The following is a 24,106-nucleotide window of genomic DNA, read 5'->3' as shown; positions in this document are numbered from 1 at the left end:
CTATAGCCTTGTCATATAGCTTACATATTAGAATAAAACCTTAAGAACATTGGCTATTTTATGATGTCTCAATTTGAGTGAAATGATATTCTCTAGCTTCCAAATTATTGTTCTTTTTAAAAATACGTTACCCCAATCTATGTGATTGAAAGATTATTTGTGTTTGCTAAACATTGCTAACATCAGAAAATGACCATTTTAGATTATTTTATTAAGAAATTTTTATAATGGGGAATTCAAAATATGTGTAAAAGTGGAGAGAACTGTATAGTGAATGGCAATACCTACATATTCAGCTGGGTTCCTAGAAAATGTAGAGAAAGTGAGTAGCAGAGAGATGGAAAAGAACGAGTGAGTAGCATGTGCAGTGTGTGGACACTTGAATGTGTCTCCCTTTAATCTCTACGACAATTCTATGGGACGAGCATTATCATCTCCAGTGTAGAGATGAAGAAACTGAGCCTCAGAGACACTGAGGACTTCCTCAAGAGTTTAGATTCAGAGCCACATTTGAATTGGATCTGATGCTCCCTGGGGCCATGTTCTCTCTTTTTCTCCATTTTATAACTTATGAACCACCAGATTAGGTGTCCTCAAACTTGTGAAGAGGAACTACTTTCTGGGTTTTGGTTTTGTTTTGAGATCTCATGATGGTGAAAGGAGAGGCCAAGAGAAAGGGGTTGAACCTGTTATGGATGAATTTGAGGAGCAGGGCTGCTGACAGTGAGATTCTTGAGTGGGGGAGGAAGTGGGCAGGAAGTGGGCACTTACATGCCCTGAGAAAGAAGGAGGAGGGGGCGGGTACAGGCTTTGGGTGCACCACTTACTTAGGCTGGGGCGTCGGGAACCGCTGCTGTGGTTGGAGAAGCCTCTCTGGAGGACTTTCTGTTTGCTGATATTAAGGAGTGGAGCTTTTATAACACAAGATGAAGAATTTCATTTTTCTATTGTTAAAAAAAAAAAACAACTGGAGGTGTTGGTCTGTCATTCTATTTCAATTAAAATAAAGATGCATCTTTAGCTGGAATGTATGTGTAACTGTCTTGGAATTGGACTCTCCAGGGTCAGGCTCTCTCCACACAGCAGACCAGCAAATTCCCGGGATAGCAGGCAATGTTTTCAGCAGGCTGCTGCTGCTTCCTGTTCCAGGGAAGAGGAGACTTTGGTTCTAGTCCCAGCTCCGCAACTGGCAAGTCATCTCACTTCTCTGTGCCTCTGTTTTTCCTCCTCCGAAAAATAAGGAGGCTGGACGGGACAATTCCTTGAGCCCCTCCCAGCCCTTCCGCTCTGTGGTTCCATGAGAAGAACAGAAATCACAGCTTATCCCTTAGGGCCTCTGGAGGAATAAAGCCAAAACATTTACCTTCCATGGCAAAACTCTGTCTACTGTACAAATTTTCAAATATTTAAAGTCCATTAGTCCTGTAGATTTGCTGGGAAGCAGGTCAGCTGACATTTCCATACACTTATTTGGATGTGTTTTAGCATCGTTAGAAAATTTTTCTCTAGTCTGAAACTTCGCTGGGAGCTGATTCAATTTTTTTTTACGTCTCAGTTTAAAATTTAAAGCAATTGACTTGTTTCGGGCGTCCTATTTAGGGTGTTTTTAAAATCTTAAATAATTTTGTCAAACACTCTCAAAATTACACTCCACCCTCAGAAATTATTTTAGGGACAATTGCTTGCTATATGAAATGGAATAGATAAAAATTTAAATGTTATAATATTTCAGTTATTCAAATGTATACACCTTAATGATGAATATGTGCTAAATGGAAACATTTTACTATAATAATACTTTATGTGTTTCTACTGCATGAGTTTCATTAGTTCACGAATGGGTGGATAATCTTGGTAAGAAAACAAAAAGACTTTCCATTGTTTGAAAATATAGATTCATCTTCTTTTGGAGTTGTCGCTTGCTCAGCACACATGTGTTGAGTTCCTGCTAACTTGACCAGCACTGCCTGCTTGCTAAGGTTACAAAGGTGAGTAAGATATGCTCCTTGCCCCTGGAAAGCCAAAGCTAGTAGATGCTTGTAGTTTGTCTGGAAAAAAGAGAGCTTGTAAAGTGTTCTACTATATTACCTCGTTTGAACCAAAGAGGTGGTATTATTATCTTCTTTATTTTACTCATGAGGAAACTGAGTCTCATAGAGGTTAAGTTACTGGAATGGTCAACTTGCTACTTGCTCAGAGTCTGTTGTCCTATTTAACAAAGGCTGGGACCATGTCTGTCCTCCTCATTCTGTTGCCTCAGTGCCTAGAACAGTACCTGGACATAAAAGGTGCACAAGACACATTTGATGGATTAATAAATATTGGATTATTAGTACAGCCAACACATTGGATCACAGATAAGCTTCAGGACTATTAGTCTTCTCACTCTTCAAGCAAGTGCTCTTTCACTATGCCCTGCTGCCTCTTCAATTATGTCTGTTTAGTATTAATAGAATCGATGCTTGAGGTCTGGAAAAAGAATTATGTGCTACCTAATTTTTTAAATAAGAGAAGAGATTGCCTTTGAAAAGTAGAAGCTGAACACCCTTGCAAAAACAACAGGATAAATCCCCTTGAACTCGGACCTTGAAACGCAACTATCAAACTATTCTTTTCTTTATGAAGAAACAATTATGTCATATGTTTCAAGCTTTCCCATTGTTTAATGATTTGAAGTCATTTCGAGTTAGCTATTAGAAGACATGGCAGCGAGTTTGAGGGTCTAGTGGTACTTTGTGTGCTTTGTTAATAATTTGGATGCTATTTATGAAGCTTAGTTTATGGCTGATGCTAAGATACAGCATTATTAGCACTTAAGGGTATAAGAATGGAATTCAAAATGACCTTGGCAAAACTGAGAGCTGTTAATCCTAAGTAGGAACACATGTAGGCAGGAGAGACAAATGTACGATAACTGCAAGATGCAACTGTGGCAGAAAGGGATTCAGAATCCAAATGCAGGAATCACAAAGTACTTCTTGTATTGCGTTCTCCAGACTGTTACTGGATTACTCTGGTCAGCCTTGGGCCTACCTGTTTAAGAGATTTGTAACAAATTGTGTGAGAGGCAGAGGATATAGAAAATAGGTGAAGGTTGGAAATTTGGGAATGGGAAAACATAGAAAGCAAGTTGAGCTTCAGTCATGTAAGGTCTCAAAAGTTTCTACCTCTCATACACCCTTTCCCAGAAGCTACTCCAGGATGTGCCCCACCAAAATGAAGGAATGAAGCAAGAGAAAGGAAGACAATGGATACAGGATACAGGCAAAGGGAGCTCCCAGGAGAAAAGGAAGGGAGAGCCTGGGTGGTGAGTGTGCACCTGGTGTCCAGGACCATCTGTCTGCTCCACACATGTCACAAGATGTGAGGAAAGACTTCTGTAAGAAGATGAAAATGAAAGAATTCCTGATATGTTTGAGCATTTTAAGAAAAAGGTTAAACAAATTGTTGGAGAGTTTGGGGTTAAAGTAATAATAGTATGCAGACTATTTGACAAAACAAAACCAACTCCAAGGAAACAAAAGTTTGAGCCAAAAAGAAAAGAATTCCAGTCTACATATGATAGAACTTAGCTCTTATAACCTTTCTACATCTACTATAAAATAGACACCAAGTATTAATCCAAACAGACATGACCTAATGGTATTGAGTGGACCAAGAGATGGGAAGGGGGATTGCGTGATGGGCAGGGAGCAGGTGGGGAAAGAAAGCTATGCTCTTACGTGAGAAGTCATGGAAAATGCCTACACCTGAAAAATCAGATTAGCAATATAAACAAATATAGCACACTTAAAGTTGTGAAAGTAAACACCAAAAACGTCAATCAACCAACTCATGGAACAAGTGAAATAAAATAGCCAGAAATGCTGAATATGGCTGTTTGAAGTGGGGAGAAAGATGCTGGGGGGAGGCATGAGGGACTGTTATTTTCACGAAAAAAAATATAAGCTGGATCCTATAAACTATGTGCATGTATAACTTTGGTTAAAATAAACAAAACAGTTTAACTACACAAAAATACAGTTAAGAGGTGATCTAATAATATCCAAATGTGGGGAAATTTGTCTTTTCTCAGGGTGATAATTCACTGCTTGTTGCATTTATGAAGTCGAGTTTGGGTTAATGTTGTGTTCTGGTAAGGGTTGTTCCATCCGAGTTTCTAAACAGATGAGGCGTTTCCTTTCCTGAGCTGTGTGGGACTAATGATGCACACTCAGCCGTCTGGCATGGCTTACGTGCAGTTATGGAGAAAGGCTCTGGCTCAGCTTCTGGGTTCCTTGGAACTCTGGGGGCCTCTGGCGGAGGTGTGGGCTGAAGGACAGAGCACTAGCTTTGTAGACCGATAGACCTAAGGCCAAAGTCCAGCTCAATAGTATGTTCTTCATGTGACCACAGAAAAGTTGCCTAGCCTCTCTGAACCATAATTTCCTGATCTGTAAAATGGGGCTATATGATACCCACCTCATAGCAGTGCTGAGTGATTCAATGAAATTATGCTTATAAAGCACTTGGCAGATGTTCAAAAAATATCAGTTCCCTCCCTTCTGAGGTAGGAACCTCGTCACAGGTTCACAACAGTAATCATTTGAGTCATATTATGATGGTGCTTATTCAACTCTAATAGAATCAGGTGCAGAATTAAAATACGTATTTAAATATATGCTTGTTTTACCTTTTACATGATGCAAAACAACCAGTTCTCCCATCCTAGATGGATATGCTTTAAAAGATAATTGATTTGCTCAAATTAGATAGCTGTTTTGATGTCTTGTAGACACAACTTGAGTGTTCATGTGTTACGTGTGGCCTGGTACCGTGAGAAGACTTCAGAAATGCTACGGCCTGTACGTGATGGAATAGTCAAAACATGCCCATCCAACCAGTCTCCCGACTTGCTATGTAACCCCTTGAGACCCTGTGAATCATAGTTTATAAACAACTATTCATAGATACAGGTATTTCCCCTAGGGTATTATTTATGCAAGGCTGCTGGGAGCAACTTTTTTTGCCTTGCTAAGTATTAACGCCAGCACCTGGCCCACAAAGGCAGTGCTGTGGAGGAGGCAGAAGGATCCACTTTGGAAGAGGGGCTGAAGAGGCCCCTTAGCGAGCGGCGCCAGGAACAGTCAGCCTTTGAAGAAAAGTCTTCCTAAGGAACAAGGACCAGGTGGCCCTGTGGTCCTCCGTGGTTCATGAAGAGCAAGCTGCCACTTACTCAGCTTTGGGATTCTGCCCAAAATGGATTTCCACATGAAAGATTAAAAACAAACGAAAACAAAAACAAAAATGACAAATTGATCTCTGTGTTGCTGCCTTTCCAGTCTGCTCAGATGTGAACCCTTCAGTGCCCATCCCAGGAGTGCCTATTTTCACATTGGAATTCTTTCACTCAATAAAAATATTTCCAAAATCTTACATATTTAAAAAAATGCAGCCGGTAACCATTTTTGTTTTTTGAACTGGCTCACAGTAAAATAGATTTCTCACCTTTGATCTAGGTGAAAGAGCATTGAGTTCCTACTTGTATTATTCCATTTTCTCTATCTCAAACAGGAACAAAAATCCTTCCATTCACTCATCAGTTGAATTCATCAGTTCCTTGACTTGAGCAGCTGCTGGACACTGGGGATCCCAGATGACTGTGACAGAACAGCTGGCCCGGAGGAGCTCATTTTCTAATTAGGGATGATGGTGGAGGGAGAGGAACCTAAATTTTGAAATAGACAATGATGATAGCATGACAATAAAATTACGTATAAAGGTTAAGATAGCACAATCGCTAGTAAAGACAACCCTGGGCTTTCCAGAAAGGCTTCCACAGACAAGGTGAAGTTTTGGTTTGGTTTTGAAGGCCTGGTGAGGGTTTGCCAGTCAGGCAAAGGGGACACGGATGATATTCGTGAAGGATAGCAAAGGAATGGTATATGGTAAAGGAATAGAGTTTAGAACCAAACACTATGTTTGGGGAATGGCATGAGGCTCTGTGTGGCTCGGGTAAGGAGTAACTATGGGAAGGTGGGAGGTGAGAAACAAGAGGTGGAACATCTCTGAGATAGGTAACAGGAGTGACAGGCTCCAGGTGGCATTGTCAAAAGAACACTGCCGACAGTGAGATGGGCCTGAGTGAGGTGAGGCGCTAGTCAGGAACGGTCCAGCTGAGAGAGATGGAGTTCCTGAACAATGGCAATAAGCATGTCGAGGAGGAGGTGATAAGTAATCAGAAGTCATTTAAAAAGGTGAAGTACTATTTACTATCGTAAAAAGATATTAATTATTGCTATTATTATCTGTCCTAACTTGGAATCTTAGCCCCAGCGTAGCAAATATTTCCTGTGGCCAATCTAACACACAATGCCATCTACAGTAGGTGTGTGCAACCATCAACAGTTCTCTCCTGACTTCCCCGAATTTATTATGAAGCCTATTTGTGGAAAAAGCTTGTTTTAGCTTCTTTAAACATCGTAAAATAAACTTGATTGCCCCTTTGATTTTCTTTAAGTATCCTGCAGAAGACCATTAACTTTGTTTCCAGCATGAAAGATAATGTCAATACAACTTTTGTGGAATTGGTAAAGTGGTGAAATTTAAGGATGTGGCTGAAGATGCCTGTGATTTCATAGCCTTTTCACTTAGATGAGTGAATTGATGGCTTTGCCACAGCATGCCAGGCTTATGATCAAATGGACTCCTGCTCACGTTTCTTTTAACCTTCATTCGAAGGACTTGAGTGGCACTCGTAATTAGATATGTAAACATTTGTAAATATACCTTGGATTTGTCAATGATTCAATTCAACATTTTGACCAAATACCTATGCTAAATCCATAATGAAACAGCTGAGGAAATAATTTCTGGAAGAGTTTTTTCTGTTCCTCAGTGTTCCTCAGGCAGGAAGCCACAGGAAATAATGTATTGTGGTGCATATTTCCCTGCAGGATTCGGTGTGTCATTCACTGTGCAGAATTTTACTTTCCTGCTGCCTGTAGTTCACATTTTTGTACTTGCTTTTCCCTCCAGGATAATTTGATGAAGTCAGTTCCTCAGAGATAGAAAACGTCTTTTTATTTTTTTAAGGCCAGCTTCCCTCACCTCGCCCCCATTGAGAGATAAACATGGTTAAACAGGAAAGATTTAAGTAGTTGGAATTAATTATTTTGACATATGAAATAACCATGATTGCAATATGAAATAGTCATTAGATAATTTTACTAATCTAATAAGATAAGTGTTTTTGGTTAAATGAAAATAGGGTCTGTCAAAATTGGAGCAGTTTAAAAGGTAGTAAATTAGAACCTGGAATATGGAAATGAAACCACCCTTTTCTGGGAGAACCTCACTGTTATTTTATTAGGTATGGTTTTTACTTTAAAGTTTCTCTGCATTTCTTTACTTCTCACTTCCCTGCACCCTTTCTTTACTGGAGAGTGAAACATTTTCCCCACTCTTAAATGGGAAAGTGGTAGAACAGAATGTTTTTGTCAGAACTAATATTCTTGTGTCAAGCAGCTTTTTTTTTCAACACCTATACTGGAGGTTTTTCAACCCTGTGTGTGCATTGGAATCACCTGGAATGCTTAAAAAAATTGCTGAGGCACTGGACTCCAGCCCCAGAATTACTGATTTGGTTGGAATGGGGTGGGGCCTGGCGTTTCTTAAAGGCTCCCAGGCCGACTGTAACATCCGGCAGAGTTGAGACCACGGGCCTCTGCTGGCCTTTGTGCAGGCACCCCAGGCTCATTTCCAACCTGCCCGACTTGACTTCCCTGTCAGCCACTTGACAGTCAAGTGCGGCGGGCTCAAAGGGAGGGGCCCAAGACGATTTACTCAGGTGCAGGAAAAATATGAGAACGTCTACCTCTATTTTTTCATCTCATCCTCTAACGATACCTGTTTTTAAAATTTTTTATGGGGCACATACTATATTAGTACAATAGACTTTTTTTTTGGTAGATGGGGCTGCACTATCAAAACGTTCACTGCCTTTGAGAGAGGCGCAACACAAAACATCCTTTTTCGCATTACTACATCTCTCAGTTCTTTGGTGTCACCAAGAGCAGCTCGAATGTTGGCTTTGTGTCTCCTGATTGCTACAGAGTCTTCTAGAGCTATGGATGGAGTCTTGCACAATCTTTGTCCTCCCCTCCACAGCTGTATTATATGAAAAACCAAATAACACAGTCTCTCGTGCTGGATCTTTGCCCTTCCCAGAGTTCCTGATACAGCTTCATCTCCTGGCCCCTTCTTATGGTAAAATTTTCTCTCGCCCTTCTAAACTCTTCTAAGATGCACAAGCACTTTTGGGTATAACAAACAGAAGGAGAGACTTTAATATAAAAATGCCTTCAAAATATCTCCTGATATTAAGAAATTGTTTTTAAGGTATAATAATGATACTGTGGTTATTTAAAGGGAATCAGTGCTCCCCCCCCCCCCAAATCCCCCTCTGACATCAGACACTCAAACCAAGTCACTGGCTCCAGGACATTTTCACCTAGTTTTGCCAGGCAGCCCGGCCCCAGCGCACTCCTCCTCTGCTGTGGTTCTGTTCTCGGGGGCTGGGGTGCCAGCAAGGCCAAAACTGCAGCTTCCCTCACTTCTTTTGTGGGCTGGTTCTTGCTCTCTGTGCTCTCGCCTGAAGTGTCCTATGTGCTCTGCGTCTCCCAGCCTCCTGTCACCACCCTGCATAAGGGGGTTTCAGGTATTTGCAGATGACCTTTCTGTTCCCTCTGCTAGGCCCAGTGGAAACCACCCCTCTTCCGTGTCCCCGTGAAATGGAAAGTCTAGATGCAGGCTTCAGAGTTTCTGTTGGGGAAGTTTCTAGGATGCCTATTGATTTTCGAGTTTTTGTACTCAGGAAAATTATGAGTTGCTCCAAAATTCCCTAATGTATCTTCGTAATTCTAATTAATCCCTGATATTTGGAGAATGTCAGGGTTTTCAGATAACTTGGATATATGCCATCTCATTTGTGTAATCATTTATTGTTCTCTTGTACTGCACACGGCACCTGCTTGGCACTTCCTGTAACTGTAGGTGAGAGGGGCCGCTCTCAGCCGTGTGGACGCAGGCTCCATTCCACTGTCCAGATCTTGTTGTTTTCCTGACAGCTTTCTGGTCCCCCATCCCCAGCGTGGCTCTTAGGTGTTGCGTCACCACTTCCCTTTCCCCTACTGCTCTGTGACCTACCACGTGAAGAGTGTTGGTCAGTGTGAACGAGCTAGCATCCCAGGGTTGGCAGCTGCTTAGTTCTGACCTATAGCTGGGTCTGGGCTGGGGACTGAGAGGGAGGGGCGGGAGCTGGAAAGGGGAGAAGAAACCCATAATTGTTCCCTTTCTCTTCTCTCCTTGCACTTTCAGTTTTAGAGAGACTAGAGGCAAGTCTTCTGCTGGCAGGGGGGCCTCCACTTAAGCTTGGGTTCCAAGGACACTAGGAGAACTGAGCTTAGGGCCTCCCAGCCCTGCTTGCACCCTCAGGACTGAGACCAAATAGGGGAAGGGTGGAAAGGAGGAGGCACCAGCTCGGTTCGGGGCAGTCCTGGGAAGAGGGGGAAGAAACGGGGAGAGAGGTGGGAGAGACAGTGAAGAGCGAGAAGAGGAGAAGGGAGAGGAGGAGGACATATTTTCATCTGTTTCTCACGTTAGAAAAAGCTGGGTTATCCTGTGCCTTATTTCATTAAAATGCATTTCATAGACTTCTGATGAGATATTTAAAATGTCCAAATGGTAGGTGAGCTATTGATATGCTAGGATTTTGTGGGCAAAATGAGGCAATTTTTCAGATATTTCCTAAAGCAAGAAGTTCCTGACATTGAGGAGACAGCGATTTGTTGACCGTCTTTATCCAAATTTGCTTCCCAGATCCTCAATAATATATTTCATATAATATATATTTCATATCAGGTTGGTGTTTTGACTCAGTTTTCCAGGTCATTGAAGGTAATTGCTTAAAACTCTTTCTCGTGCCTAGACAGACAAGACCTATATGTTGATAAGTTTGGTTTGTTCTTTTTATATAAATCCTGGCAGGAGTATATAGATAACATTTATCTTTTTTATTGCAGTGATGATATGTTCGCTTAAGGAAATCCAGGAAATACGGAAAAAATGCAAAAGAGAAAACTAAAAGGCCCAAACCTTAGGGAGAATTACTATTAATATTTGGTGTGTATCCATCATTCCAGACAGACTGCTGTAGATACATCCTTTTCTCCCCAGTGGGGATCGTGATGTTCATTATACTCAGTATCCTTCTTTTCATTAGCACCATACCGTAGACCTGGTCCTATGTATACAACAGGATTTTTTAGAGTATATAACATTCAGAAAATGCACAAATTGTAAGTTTGCAGCTTGATGAATGTCACAAAGTGAACACACCATGGTAACCAATAGAACACAAGAGGCACCTCAGAATTGGAGCATCCCAGCATCCCAAAACCCTCCTTCAGCCCCTTCCAGACACTGTGCTCCATCCCAAGTGTTACCACTATCTTGACTTCTGAAGCAGACTTTTTCTCCCTGGTTTTGAATTTATGTAAATAGTATATTTATAAAATAAATAGCATATTCATAAAATATTTATAAAAACTATAGCATGTAGTTGTTGGGTTTGGTCTAGTTTCTCTTATCAGTGAGTTGTGAGATTCATTCAGTTTTTGTGTAAGGCTGTGGTTTGCTCATTCACGCTGTTGTGTAGTATTCCATTGTATGCGTACACTGCAACTTATTTAGCCATTCTATTCTGGATGGACATTTGTGTTGTTTGCCCCTCCTGAGCTATTATGAATGTGCTGCTATGAATATCTTTGCACGTACCTTCTGGTGGACATATGCACTCCTCTCCTCGAGACTGGACTGCTGCCTTACACGATAGGCATATGTTTAGCTTTACTAGATAGTGCCAGACGATTTTCCAAAGTGGCTATAGCAATCTCACACTCTCGTCAGTAATGTATAAGAGTCCCACTTGTGTCACATTCTTGCCAACACTTGGTATTTTCAATTTAAAAAGGTCAGGCTATTAAAGGTAATTGCTTGAAATTCGTCTTTTTGCTAGACAGATAAGGCCCATATGTTTATTCTTTTTGTATAAATTCTACAGGAGTATATAGATCATATTTATCATTTTAATTAAAATGGTAATATGTTCACTTACAGAAATCCAGAAAAATTTTGGTCATTTGGGTGGGAGGGAAGTGGTATCTCATTGTGATTTTAATTTCCATTTCGTATGTTTCACAGATGGTGGATGTCCTCCTTTGTGAAATGCCTGTTCAAGGCTTCTGCCTATTTTCCTCTTCAGTTGTCTGCTTTTCATGCTGGGGGTGGTTGGAAGAGGAGGAGTAGCATAGGAGTTCTTTGTGTCATTGGATGAGTTCTCCGTCAGGTAAGTGCTACAAATATCTTCTCCCACTCTGTGGCTGCATTTTCACTCTTGGTGGTGACTTTTCATAGAATAGGAGTTCTTCACTTTAATATAGTCTAGTTTATCAATATTTTTCTTTCATGGTTAGTGCTCTCTGTGTCCTGTTTGAGAAATCTTGGCCTATTTTGAGGTCTTGAGGATATTCTGCTATGTTTTCTTCTAAAAGTATTATTCTACCTTTCACATTTAGATCTAAAATACATCTAAAGTTGATTTTTATGTACGCTTTGAGGTAGAGGATCAAGATTTTTTTTCATATATGTATCTAGTTGACCCAGTGTCATTTATTGAAAAGACCATTCTCTCTTCACATGATGTGAGTTTTACACGGGTCCATGATATTCCATCACATAGATGTGCCATTACCAGTTGAGAGAGCATTTTCTTAGATATTCTGCCTTGATATTTGGCCTGAGTGACTTTCAAAAAAAAAAATTACTGAAGTGAGTGCTAAAGTGCTTTATTCTATGAAGAATAAATATCGAGATGCTGAAAACAGCCAAGCATTTGTTAACATACGATAAAAATTATTCATTATAATTCTGAATTGCCTATTACAAGCCAAATAAAAGGTAGACTTTAAAAGGTTAATTTTGACTGGAGGCTTGTATAAATTCATATTTTGGGGGGCTTAGGTTAATTCTAGTTAACAATGACATTGATCTTATTTTATTAGATGTACATTAATCAGCTGAATAATTAAGCTACTCTTTATGTTTTGAAGACCAGTTTTGGGAGTGTAACAAAATTATGTGCTATTTACCAGAGGAAACTTGGTTTGAGAATAAATCACACTATTAACATTTATTGTTATCACACTGCTAGTATTCATTCCCTCAAAGACTTATTTTGAGGTCACTTTATTTTAAAGGTATTAGAAAAATGGAAATTTATGAAGATTTATTTGACAAAGATGGCCATGATAAAAACTTAGCTTAGGAAGTGGGTTCTGCATATTCTGATAGTATACATGTGAACTTCATGACTGAAATTTAACATTTTCACATGGTTAGAACAACCATTTTGCACGGTTAGATTTGTTAGGATAAATCTAATCAAAAAACATCAAGTCAGTTTCCCAAATGGACTTTAAATATAACATAGCCCGGTATTGGAGGAACTTGCTGTTGGTCTTATTTTTAGCTACTGGGAGAGTGTCAGTGGTGTTAATTAGCCTTTGACATGGATTTTCCCCTCTATTAATTACCTGTATTATTATGAAGTCTAATGTATTTGATTTAAAAAAATTAATCTTAAAATGCTTAGTAGTTCTGCCATTTAGAATGGTTGTAATCAAAATAAGCAAGATGGCTTGGTGATGAGTAAACTTAACTTTTTTGCACTTGGTTGAGCAGAAATTATTAATTTTAATTTAAAATGTCTAACTAATCCACAGTGCATAAGAAAGCATTCAAATTGAATTTTAACCTTTAGAACAGACTTCTTATTTTTCATAGAACTTATATTAGTATGTATTTGCACATATTCATCCTTTTGTGTATTAACTGTTTTTAACTCTGTTGAAATTATTTTAAGGTGAATAAATGTGAAATTAGATTTATTGAGACTCTTGCACCCTTTACTTTCACATGTCCAAACCAAACTATTGCGTCTTTTCAAAAATCATATCCCCTTATTTATTTAACGAAATGTAACTGGAAGCCAGAGTTCATGCCAGCAAGGCTTGTGGGTGATAGAGAGTGATATAGACCAGAGCTTCCCACAGTATTTCATAAAATACTGGTTCACAGGATTTAAGCAGTGCTATAGTCAAACAAAACAGATGACATACAGTGGTCAAATTAATTTGGAAAATAAACGTTAATCAGGTTTTCCAAATTCTGAGCTATTCAGAGCCTTTGATATACTCACGTGCATTGTGAGTGCCTAGGTGGTGGTAGGGTGGGGGTGGGGTGGGACAAGTATAAGAGAAGCAGTGCTTCCTAAACTGAGACTTCATGGTGACTCCAAGGTCTAGCCCAGCGTTTCTGGAACATTCTTCAAGAAATGTTGGTTTATAGAAGTCTACTTCACCCTAAGGTCACCAGTTCAGCCTAGTCCCTAACCACTCCCCCAGCCCTCCAAAGGCCCCAAGTCCAAAATAGATGGGATAATTTTGGTGCTTTTCTCTGCCTTATATTCCTGGACTGAAAAGTTAGTCTAATCCTGGTTTCTATATGGGAGGAGTTTCAGTCCCCTTTATGTCCTTGAACTAGATCTCAGCCAGTCCCTTCCTTCCTTCAACATATGTTTATGAGCTCTTTCTCCTCTCTCAGCCTGAAACAATCTTGCCCTGCGTATTCCTGGGCATGACTGACTCCTCATCCGTTTTTGCTCAAATGCTATGATGAGACCACTTTATCTTATGTTGACCCTCCCCTCCCTTACCTCTCTTCAGCACACTGTGTCATTTTATTGTCTTCATGGCACTTCATAAACATAGCTGGAAATATTTATTTACGCATTTGTCTATTTGTTATTTGTCTGATTTACACCCCATTCTCAGGGACTTTGTCTCTCTTGTTCTTTGTATTCCCGATTTCTACAACTGTGCATGACACACAGTGGGCCCTCGGAAGGGCCCAGACTCTGTAGTCAGGGAACACACATTCTAAAGGGAGAGAGATACAAACATGGAATCCCATTGTTACCAGCTGTGCTTGAGATAAATGTAGGCTGTTATGGGACCTCCAAATAGGAACTCTGCTCTTTGGCAGCGGTGATGGGAGTAGACAAAGGGTGTCACAGAAGGCTTCCTACAGGCAACCTCTGAACTGAGTCTTGAAGGCCAACTGGGACACATAATGTTTTTGGCCAAGGAAACAGCCTGTGCAAAGGGCCGAAGGTGAGTGAGATGATTCAGGCAGGTGCAAGTGGTTCGGGGAGGGCCGTTGGCTGGCAAGGCAGGCAGGAAGAGAGGCTGACAGGCCTGGAAGGTTGTGCTAAGGACTTGGGACTTTGTTCTGAATTTACTGAGGAGCAGTGAAATTGGCAGGATTGTAGTCATGTTCAAACTGGTATTTTATTTCTGGCAGCAGCAAGGATGATGGACAAGAGGGGAGGCCACTTTGAAGGCTTTGAAACCAGACAATTAGTTAGGATTTAAGAGCCCTGCCATGCACTTTGCCCTATCTCTCCTTGCCTTGTAGTTGTTGCTTTGGTGGAAAACATCTTTTCTTCTGTAGCCACATGCTGTAATGCTACCTACTGTTTAAGGCCCAGCTTGAATGAAGGAACCTGGGTACCGTGGGCCAAAGAGAACCAAGTATATAACCCTGGATCTGCTTCTGAGGGTACGTGGCAGAAGAGTATCCTGACCATTCATGCATTTGTTCTGGGCATTTGAGACTATGTAGAACTATTCAATATTTTGTTGTTTCCTATATGCCAGACACCAGGTGAAATGCTATAGTTACAAGGATTATCTATTTCATCCTCACAACTGCCTGTACACTACGTATTATTATTAGTTTTACATTATGGATTAATCACCTGAAGCACAGTTTTGTAAATAAGTTGTTCAAAGTCACACCACCATTAGTAAAAATTAAAATTGGAATCTTGGAAGGTTGGTACTAGAATCGTAATAATGGCATTACCTTGTAAAGAGCATTAGACTAAAAGTCAATATAGTTGGATTCTAGTTAATAACTAAGAGCAACCATATATCCAGCTCAATAATCCAGTAAGATGGGTGTTATCATTCCCATTTTAATAGTGAGGATACTGTGAGTTAGAGGGTTTACATTAATTGTACAAGACCACATAGCTTGGGATTTGAACCCAGGTCTATAGAATTCCAAAGTCAATGATTTTAACCACTTAGAAATGCTCTTCCTGGCAGCTCTGGTACTGATTCATTTGAATAGTCTGTGACTTAAAACTCTGAGGTCCCAACTCTGTCGTCTGTAAAATGGCAGAATTGCACTAGATGGCATCAAGGATCCCTCTACTCTATGATCTGTGGTCTAAGAGCACCTGGAGCCCCTGTTGATTTCTCTCCCTGTTGTTCATGTTCACTGCTTTGGGCTGGAAGCACTACTCCTTGGATAGTGAGAGAGGTATGATTAAAGATGATCTGGATATGTAGCCTGCAAGATGAGCACAGGGTAGGGAGCTGAGAGCTGTCTCCCAGCAAACAGGAAACTAAAAAAGGAGTTGAGGTGATGACAAACCCAAAGCCAAGCTCCATACAACCAATGTATTGGAGGAGAACGCTGGGGAAATGATTACAGAGTTTCAACGTTGCTCAGAGGCTCTATAAGTATCATGAGGAAATAACAAAAGATATGTTAGTGACCAGTGCATGTGGCAGGTGTGGTGCAGGAATAGGGCTGAGAATGGACTCCAGTGAAGAAAAACCAGGGCTTAGCGGATAGTCTGTTGAGACAACATTGTGTTGAGAATAAAGGTGGAGAAAAGCAGGTCAGTTGGGTGACACCTGATCAAGGCAGCTTGTCTAAAATGGAAAGCTCACATGCCATCTGGGGACATTTCCTAGGAAATGTGTTTGTAGAAAACCAAGCCTTGGTAGATAAGTTGCTGGGAAAGCTTTCTGGGGAGAAGATGCAGGTCATGTTATGTGGTTAATTATATCATATTTTTTTGGAGCTTTGAGGGGTACAGTTAGCAATTTGCCTTCTTAGAGTTTTCATGTCAGGGAAACAAAAGTATAAAAGATGAGAAAGGGTGAGGTTTGAAGGGAGTGAAGAAAAAAAGTAGGAAAATAGAAACCTTTGTTGTGCAATCCATGTACAATACAACTGCAATAGATCATTAGGAAGGGAGGCCCCATTCCTGGGTCTCGCAGGCCTTGCTACAATTGCTTAACTGTCTCTGCCTGAAATATTGAGGCAAAGTTGTAAAGACAACAAGATGTCATAGACCCCGAAACGTTCTTGTACTGGGGTACTTTTCTGCATTGTAAATTTGATGAGATTCAGTTCTTTTTAGAAAGGTAAGTGTAGTCAAGTTTTCAAAACTGGGGCCTAATAATTAGAGACGTCCATTTCATTATCTTTCTGTCTAATTTTCTCCACATCAAATAAAACTCATTTAAGTAAGGCGTGCTTAACATATATTAGAGAGACTGATTACAAACCAATTAATGTAAAAAATGAAGATTAGAGCCATTTTGACATGTAGATGAAGTGATAGAAAAATATAATTTACATTTCTAGGGTCCCAAATGCTACGAAATGTAGTTCTGAAAATGTGACCTGTGATAATGACATAACCAACCAAACTTCTAAGTCACAGCTAGGAGTATGTGAAAATAAAAACAGGCATACAGAAACTGTTTTCAGGTGAATGATGATATAAAGTAAGATAATTCTCAGGAGGCAAATGCATTAATAATAAGGTAGAAACTTGAGACTTTACAGATGTTTAAGAGATTGGGAAAATATGGAGCCTTCCTTAAGCAACGTAACACACATGACACTGCTGATACTCACTGGAGCCTCGGTAAGCCTTTCTTTTTCTCCCTTTCTCAGCCTCTAAGTAGTGAACATGGGAAAAGAGAGACTGTGGGCTTCCCTATTCCTCCAACACTTTTGGACTTTATTGGACTGAAACCAGGTTTATGCGAAGCTCCTGTGGGGAAGAGAACCAGTGTCTGCAGAGCCAGGACGATCCCTTTCAGGAAGGGGCAAGCAATGTGGCATATGATATTTATCAAGCACCTGGTTTGTTCCAGGCCCTTTACTATGTGTCAGCGATTTCATTTTATGCTCACAACAATCCAGTCTCCATTTGGAAGATGAGGAACCATAGAATTAAAAGTGTAAAAGTTTGCCCAAAGTCACATAGCTGCTAACGAGGCAGGGTTGAGGATTGTCTCCAACCAAAATTACACTCTTTCTTAAACCATCAACCCTTCAAGTCATCATGTAGGCCATGAAGGGGCACCGTGATGCAAGGGCTGGATGGCGGTGCAGGAAAATCACCTGGCTAATGAGCTTCAGGAATGATGCAGAAACAGTACTTGCTCTCGCCCTACAGACCTTCCAGCAAAACAAGAATCATCCTGCTTTTCTTCTTGCAAAGATAATGCAAGTTATTTAAACCTATGGACAAGTAAAAAGAAGAAAATGAAAGTCACCCAAACCCAGAGATAAGCAGAGTTAACATTTTCCTTATATCTCTCTAATGCTTTCTTCTATGCTTATGTATTTATAAATACTATGTTTATACAAACATATATTTTACAAAAAGTGATCATAATGACTTACTTGATTTGCAAATTGATTTTTGCTTATTCAAACAGATGGCCTGTGAATGAAGTTTTTCTACCTTGAAATTATTAGGACTGCGTATTATGACAATATTTTGATAAACAATTCCATTTGCATTAAGGAAAGTGTAACAATATTTAATAGTTTTATTAAGGGTGCCAGAGGAAAAGTAAAAGTGAGTGTTAATGCTATTTATAACTACTAAAATATTACTCATTATGGAAAGCATAATAGCCTAATCTCACACAAATTTGATGTCTAATGCTAATATCAGCACTAAAAAGGCTGGCTCCACAAAGTCAAACTGTATTTCCTTTGAAACTGAGATTTTTATATACTGTTAATCAGTGAGAAAGAGCAAGAGTAACTTCTTTTCAGACATTATGAGGCCTCAAATTATGTTATTACATTGGTCCTGCTGAGAGAAATGATATTCAGAAGAGAGTAAGTGACATACTAGTCATCTTCTCCTCTAGGGTGCTCCAAGATCTAGCTTCGCATCAGATAAGGTCGTTAGGCTATAATGTATTCATACATCCTGAAACCCTTCACGGGTTTTAATGAGGATCTCTATAAGAAGCACAGACATGACTTTCACTCCCACATTTGTGAGAAATGCTACTGAGGACAGTGTCTACCACAACACTCGAGGCCCCCAATATTAAACTCTTTGAGTGAATGTGTTTTAAATTTCAGTGCTGGGGCGGGGACTGTCGTGCTGAATAACTCAAATACTTCTTCCTTCATCATAATGACAGCCACTCGAATGACTGTGATTCCTAACCTCCCCATCGCCAACCAGGAAGCTTAGAGCCAAATTTGGTGCCAAATCAAATAAATTATGTGAACGTGTTTGCATTTCCCTCTTTCATGGTATTGTTTTCTATTTCCATTTTATTACCCTCCTGGTTATAATATAAAGGACAATTCTTCCTTATTTCTTTTCTCTCTTAGGAAGCCAAAGCAAAGATCTTTTTGTTAAAGAAATGTAATATTATAGATACCATGTTTTACCACTTTCCTAAATTATCTTATTCCTTTCAATTTGTGTGTGTGTAATCTCACAGGATTTTCCTCTCCATCTTGGAATTTAGAAAGTGAGTCTGGGTAGCAGGCTGTGGCTCTCTTTTCAATGATCCCTCCCAGCCGTTAGGGAACCCTCTTGACCTGAACACCAGCACCTCCCTTCAGCTCGCAGAGACCTTCTTCTCTCACTGCTTTGAGGACTCCTCCTCCTTTATCTGATCTAGTCTCCCGTGAAGCTAACTTTTTCTTGGAATTAGACACTTGTGAGGTGGCCGACTCATCCCCGTTTGCCTGGGACTCTGCCAGGTTTAGTGCAAACCAGGACGGCTGGTTACCCTACCCTTAACTAAGCGATTGTGTCCTTGAGGAAAGTGGTTTTCAAACTATTTGTCGTGACAGAAGAGTTTCTCATTTTTAATTTCTAATCTATTTCAATTTTAATTTCTAATCTATTGTGGACTGATTTTTTGAAAATACAATAAGAATAAATACAACCAAAATGAAATGCAAAAGACGTACAAAATGCAGGTCCAATTTAAAAAATTACTATTCGATTCAAAAGACATACAATTACTCTGTCAAATTTCCCCGGAAGTTTTAAATGCTTTCTCTCAGGTTCTGTACAAAGCTTGGAAGATCCGGTGTCACCTGTGGACCACGCTTTGAGCAGCCCTTCTCTAGGATTTCTGTCATCTGCTCTGGTAATCCCTTCCGTCTCCTCCAGTCCACATTCCGCTCTCTCCAGCCTGCGCTAAATGCCTCTTTTGTGTTCAGATACCCCATTACATTAAGCTGTGCGCTTCTTGAGGGAGAGGCCTGGAATCTTACTTATCTTTCTCTGCCTGACATCCACCATGCTGCCAGGCAAGGAGTTTGTTAGGTGGTTGTATTCATTCAATATGTATTGGAGCTGAAAGAAATTTACAAAGTTTTAGTTACGGTTGTTTTGGGGAGCGTGAGATGGCGGGAGCTATCCTTCTTTTTTCGTACTTTTTAGTATTTCCTAAATTTTTTCTCACACACGTACTACTTTTTAAATGGGAAAATGTAAGCATTATTTTAATTACTGATTCTGTGGAATAAGTGGCATCTACCTCATGGCTTGTGGTCAGTAAAAATCCCCTTTCACAGTGTGGTTGAATTGTAGGACAGAGGCCAGCTTGTGTTAGAAAAAGAAAACAGCACTAAATAATCCGTGTCTTCATTCAGGAACAGAATCCTATTCTCATCTTATGTGGATTGGGAAAGTCATCAAGAGATTGAAATGACTCATTTTAGGACATAGTCCAGGAGATAGTCTACCAATTTTTCCCTGAAAACAGAGGATAGAAAGTGTTTCCTTTTCTCACTGTGTCCCTCTTCGAGTGGCCTGTGATGTTGTCAAATTCAGTAACCACCTGATTTGCTTTTTTCAGTGCTAGAATGCTGGCTGTGGTCCTTTAAACTGTGAGCAATGGGGCCCTGACTTCCCTAATAGACAATAACGCTGTTTGAACTGGCAGTTAATCAGTTTAAAAGGGACTTATCGGTAACGTACAATATGACTAATTTAGCAGCTAAGCAGTTTCATTGTGATCTCGGTGTCAGTGGAATTCCTGTCACCTAGCCAACAGTTAAGTCATATGCGTAACTGTTGGGTGACATCATCGTGCTGCAAGATTATTGGCTGCAGAAACGAAAAAAAAAAGTTTCCTGGACTGTCAGCCTTTCCGGTATCTGAACGAACAACTTGTCCTGTTACTGCAGTACAGCCAGAGAGCAGAGTGAAAATGTGAGGTGAAGAGGCCGGCTTTCGGTGTGTCATTGAAAACTGCAGTCTGTGGCACCGGGGAGACTCCCCAGCCTGCCTGGTTGTGAGCTCTCTTCCCGGGAGCGGGAGCGAGAGGCTGAGGCAAGGGCACTCTCCTGCGATGAGGGCATTTAATTTTCCTGAGAACTTGAAAGGAGTAGTTTAAAAAATGCAGCTCACCATCTGCTGTACACATAGACACTGAAGAGACGGTCAGCTGGGACCCAGTTGAAAACCTTTTGTGGTTGAAAGCCTGGCTCATTTCCAAGGGAACTGGTAGTTCAGGTTAATCACCACAGAATACATAAACTTTAACTTTATTTAATTGTACAAAGTATCAAGCTTTAAGATTACCCGTTGAAATGCATAAAAACTGGAGCTATGGCTTGTTGGAATTTATAATAATAATGGCTAACATGTATTGTTTACATATATGAATGTAAGTACTTTACATATATGAATTTATTTAATCTTACGAAGTAAGTACTATTATTATCACCATTTTACAGATAGATTTACAGAATGGAGGCTCTGGCCTCATATAGCTGGGGGAAAATAGAACCAGGATCTGAACCCAGGGAGTTCAGTGCCAGAGTACATAGTCGTAACTGCTGCCCTCCGCTGCATCTTTTATCATAAATAATAACAGAAACAGCTTCTATTGCTACTTCCATCTCCTGAATGCTTTTTATGTGACAGGCACTGCATTATCACCAGCATACCCTTCCATCAACTCTGTGAGATAGAAACTATGCTATCGTTATTAGTCCCATTTGATCGATTAGGAAAGTCAGGCACAGAGATACTAAGTAGAGAGTAGGTAATGAGAGTAGGCACAGAGAGTAGGTAATGAAACAAGGATTCAAACCCAGACCGTCTAATCCAGACGCCATGCTTTTAGCCACCACGCCACTGCTTTTCAGAGCTGCTGTCGATTGAGTACCCGCTGGTGTGTAATCCTCACAACAATCCTGCAATGCCTGCTATACCTGTAATCCACAATAATACCTGCATTGTAGGTGTTATTATCCCCAATTTATAGAGGAGAAAACCGAGGCTGCAAGAGATTGAGTAAGTTGCCAGCTTCTAAGCAAGTGAGCCAGAATTCTTCCAGCTCCATTGGACTCCCCATACCACATCACCTCTCAAAAACCCAAAGCCACAATTCTGATGCAGAGTGACAGAACATGTGTCAGGTAAAGGGCAGGGGTCTCAGGAGTCAGTGAGTGTGAGGAGTGATGGCTTGGTCTGGGCATCCCCAAAGGGTAGGGCCTGGTAAAGAGATGCCAGAAGGGTCTGATTAAGGAGCGTCCTTCCTTGAGTGCACCCTTTCCACTTGTGGATTCTGGGTGATCTCCTGAGTGTGGTGAGCCATGCCCCGCTCTCCAGTTCCCTTTCTGTTTTCGTTCCCCTCGATATTTCTAAAACTGCACTTCTCTGCCCTCCTTTGTTTGGTACAGAACCTCGCACATGCTCAGTTCTCTTGCCTTGTAAGGGTTTCCTCCCCACCCCCAAGCCTCCTTTCGTTTCGTAGCACATACTCAGTTCTCTGGAATGTGGCCACCCATAAGCATGACACACAATTTCAAAGGGCTTTAGAAATGAATGTGATTAGTGAATTTAATTTTGTTAAAGGAGAAGCGTATCAACACTGCACATGTGTAACCTGTTAATTTTACAGTATCTGTGTCCTGCCTTCAAGTGTAACATTTTTAAAGTCTGAAGTCACAATAAAAAGCAAAAACAAACTAAAAAAACAAACAAAAGATTGAAAAATAGTTTGAATATTACAAAAGTGTTCATCTTTAAGTTTTCAAGAGTAAAGAGACCTTTTTGAATGTTTTACGATTAAATGAAAGCAAATGTATTTATTTACTCATTTAAGGAATATTTATTTGGGGGAACTAGAGAATGAAAATATGTATGACATGTCCTGCACATACCTAAATGCTTCAAAAACAAACTCAGGGGCCGGCTCCATGGCCTAGTAGGTGAGTTTGTGTGCTCTGCTTTGGAAGCCCAGGGTTTCCTGGTTGGGATCCTGGGCGTGGACATGACACTGCTCATCAAGCCATGCTGAGGCAGCGTCCCACATAGCAGAGCCAGAAGGACCTACAACTAGAATATTCAACTATGTCCTGGGGGGCTGTGGGGAGAAGAAGAAGAAGAAAAAGATTGGCAACAGATGTTAGCTCATGTGCCAATCTTTAAAAAAAACAAAAGGAAAACAAACTCAGATGCCACAGGAGTGAAACAACTTGTGAGAGAGGGTTGGTCCAATGAGGACGTGAACTCTCTGGATGGAATAATCAGAGAAACTTCTTGAAGGAGTAGAGATTTGGCTGGAACTAGAAGAACTGGTAGAATTACAGTAGGTTGATATTAAAATTTAAGGAAAAGACAGTCCATACAGGGAGCTAACGTGGGACAAAAGGACAAGATGACGGTAAAAGGCCAGGAACCCTTCTCTAGGGCCCACAGTTATTAAGTCACATGAGAATCTTCTGTAAAATCCATGGGGATGACCAGTTACTAGAGATTAGGATGTAGTAGGAAAGTGTGTCTCATCCCAAAATTAGGAAAATGAGAAAAGGAAAACTCTTAAGACACTGATATGCTATGAACTGGTCGTCTCCTGGACCCACGAATCTCCCTTTAGTGAAGGTAGAGAAGACTCAGCATCCCAAACAACTCAACAGCACCCAGAAGGTGTGCTCATCTAAAACTCACTCTGATGATTCCCCGTGGACAGGGAGTCTACCCTTGAGTCATCTGACCTTCTCAGTGACCTCAAGTCAATTATTCCATCTTCTCTGGTCTGAGTCCATGTTCCTGAAAAATGACAATGTCGTTCTATTCAGAGAGTGGGTAAATACGGCATGGGAACCTCTCTCATGTGCTGTTTGTGGTCCCAATCAGTGTCTAGAGATGACTTTATCATAGCCAAGGCTGCCTTAAGAAAAATGAGTTCATTTTGGTTCTTGGATCACTAAGAGCTTTGGGATATGGTCCAAAGGAGGTCACTTCACTCATTCATTTCTTCATTCATTGATCCATTGAGACATTGAATAAGTGCCTACTGTGGTTGTCAGCCTCTAAGCCCAGTAATCTCTGCTTCCTGGTATGCGTGCCCTTTGTAGTGCCCTTCCACATTTACCAGGGTTGTTCTGTATGATCAATAGAACACAGCAAAAGTGATGGTATGTCAATTCTGAGACAGAGTATAAAAAAAAAAGGTGGCTTCTGCCTTACTTTCTCCCTTAGACCACTTGATCTGGAGGAAGCCAGCTGCCATAGCATGAGGACAGTTAGTGGACTATGAAGAGGCCCAGGTGGTTAGGAAGCGAGGACCTCTGCCAACAGCTGAAGAAGAACTGGCCTTTTGTCAACAGTTCCGTGAGTAAGCCATCTTGGAAGCAGATTCAACAGCCCCAGGCAAGCTTTTGGATGACTGCAGCCCTACCTGACACCTTGATTGGAGCCTTGTGAGACCCTGAGCCAGAACCCACCCATCTAAGCTCCTCTTGGACCCTTGACCTCAGAAGCTGTATGAGATAATAAATGTTTGCTGCTTTAAGCTGCTAATTTTGAGGTTTTTTTTTTTTTTACATGAATAACAAATATGCTTAT

The 24,106-nt window shown here is 40.6% G+C and overlaps 1 long non-coding RNA gene across 13 annotated transcripts in view; it reads left to right on the top strand.

Annotated features, from left to right (window-relative positions):
• The window catches only part of LOC103551402 (uncharacterized), a 34,900-nt gene extending 10,839 nt beyond the window's left edge, over positions 1-24,061 (top strand). For 6 of the 13 annotated variants that reach the window (XR_011527233.1, XR_011527239.1, XR_011527242.1 and 3 more), the window contains exons 3-5: positions 10,062-10,161; positions 11,242-11,386; positions 23,741-24,061. This is a non-coding gene — a long non-coding RNA (uncharacterized lncRNA). Of the gene's footprint in view, positions 1-1,894; positions 1,989-3,188; positions 3,308-10,061; positions 10,162-11,241; positions 11,387-23,740 lie in introns of all 13 variants that reach the window. The other 7 variants (XR_011527231.1, XR_011527234.1, XR_545005.2 and 4 more) reach the window with 2 other exon arrangements.
• Positions 24,062-24,106: the final 45 nt, after the last annotated feature.

This window comes from Equus przewalskii, chromosome 15, assembly GCF_037783145.1.
Source record: "Equus przewalskii isolate Varuska chromosome 15, EquPr2, whole genome shotgun sequence".
Lineage (NCBI taxonomy): Eukaryota > Metazoa > Chordata > Mammalia > Perissodactyla > Equidae > Equus > Equus przewalskii.
This window is presented reverse-complemented; position numbering and strand designations above follow the sequence as displayed.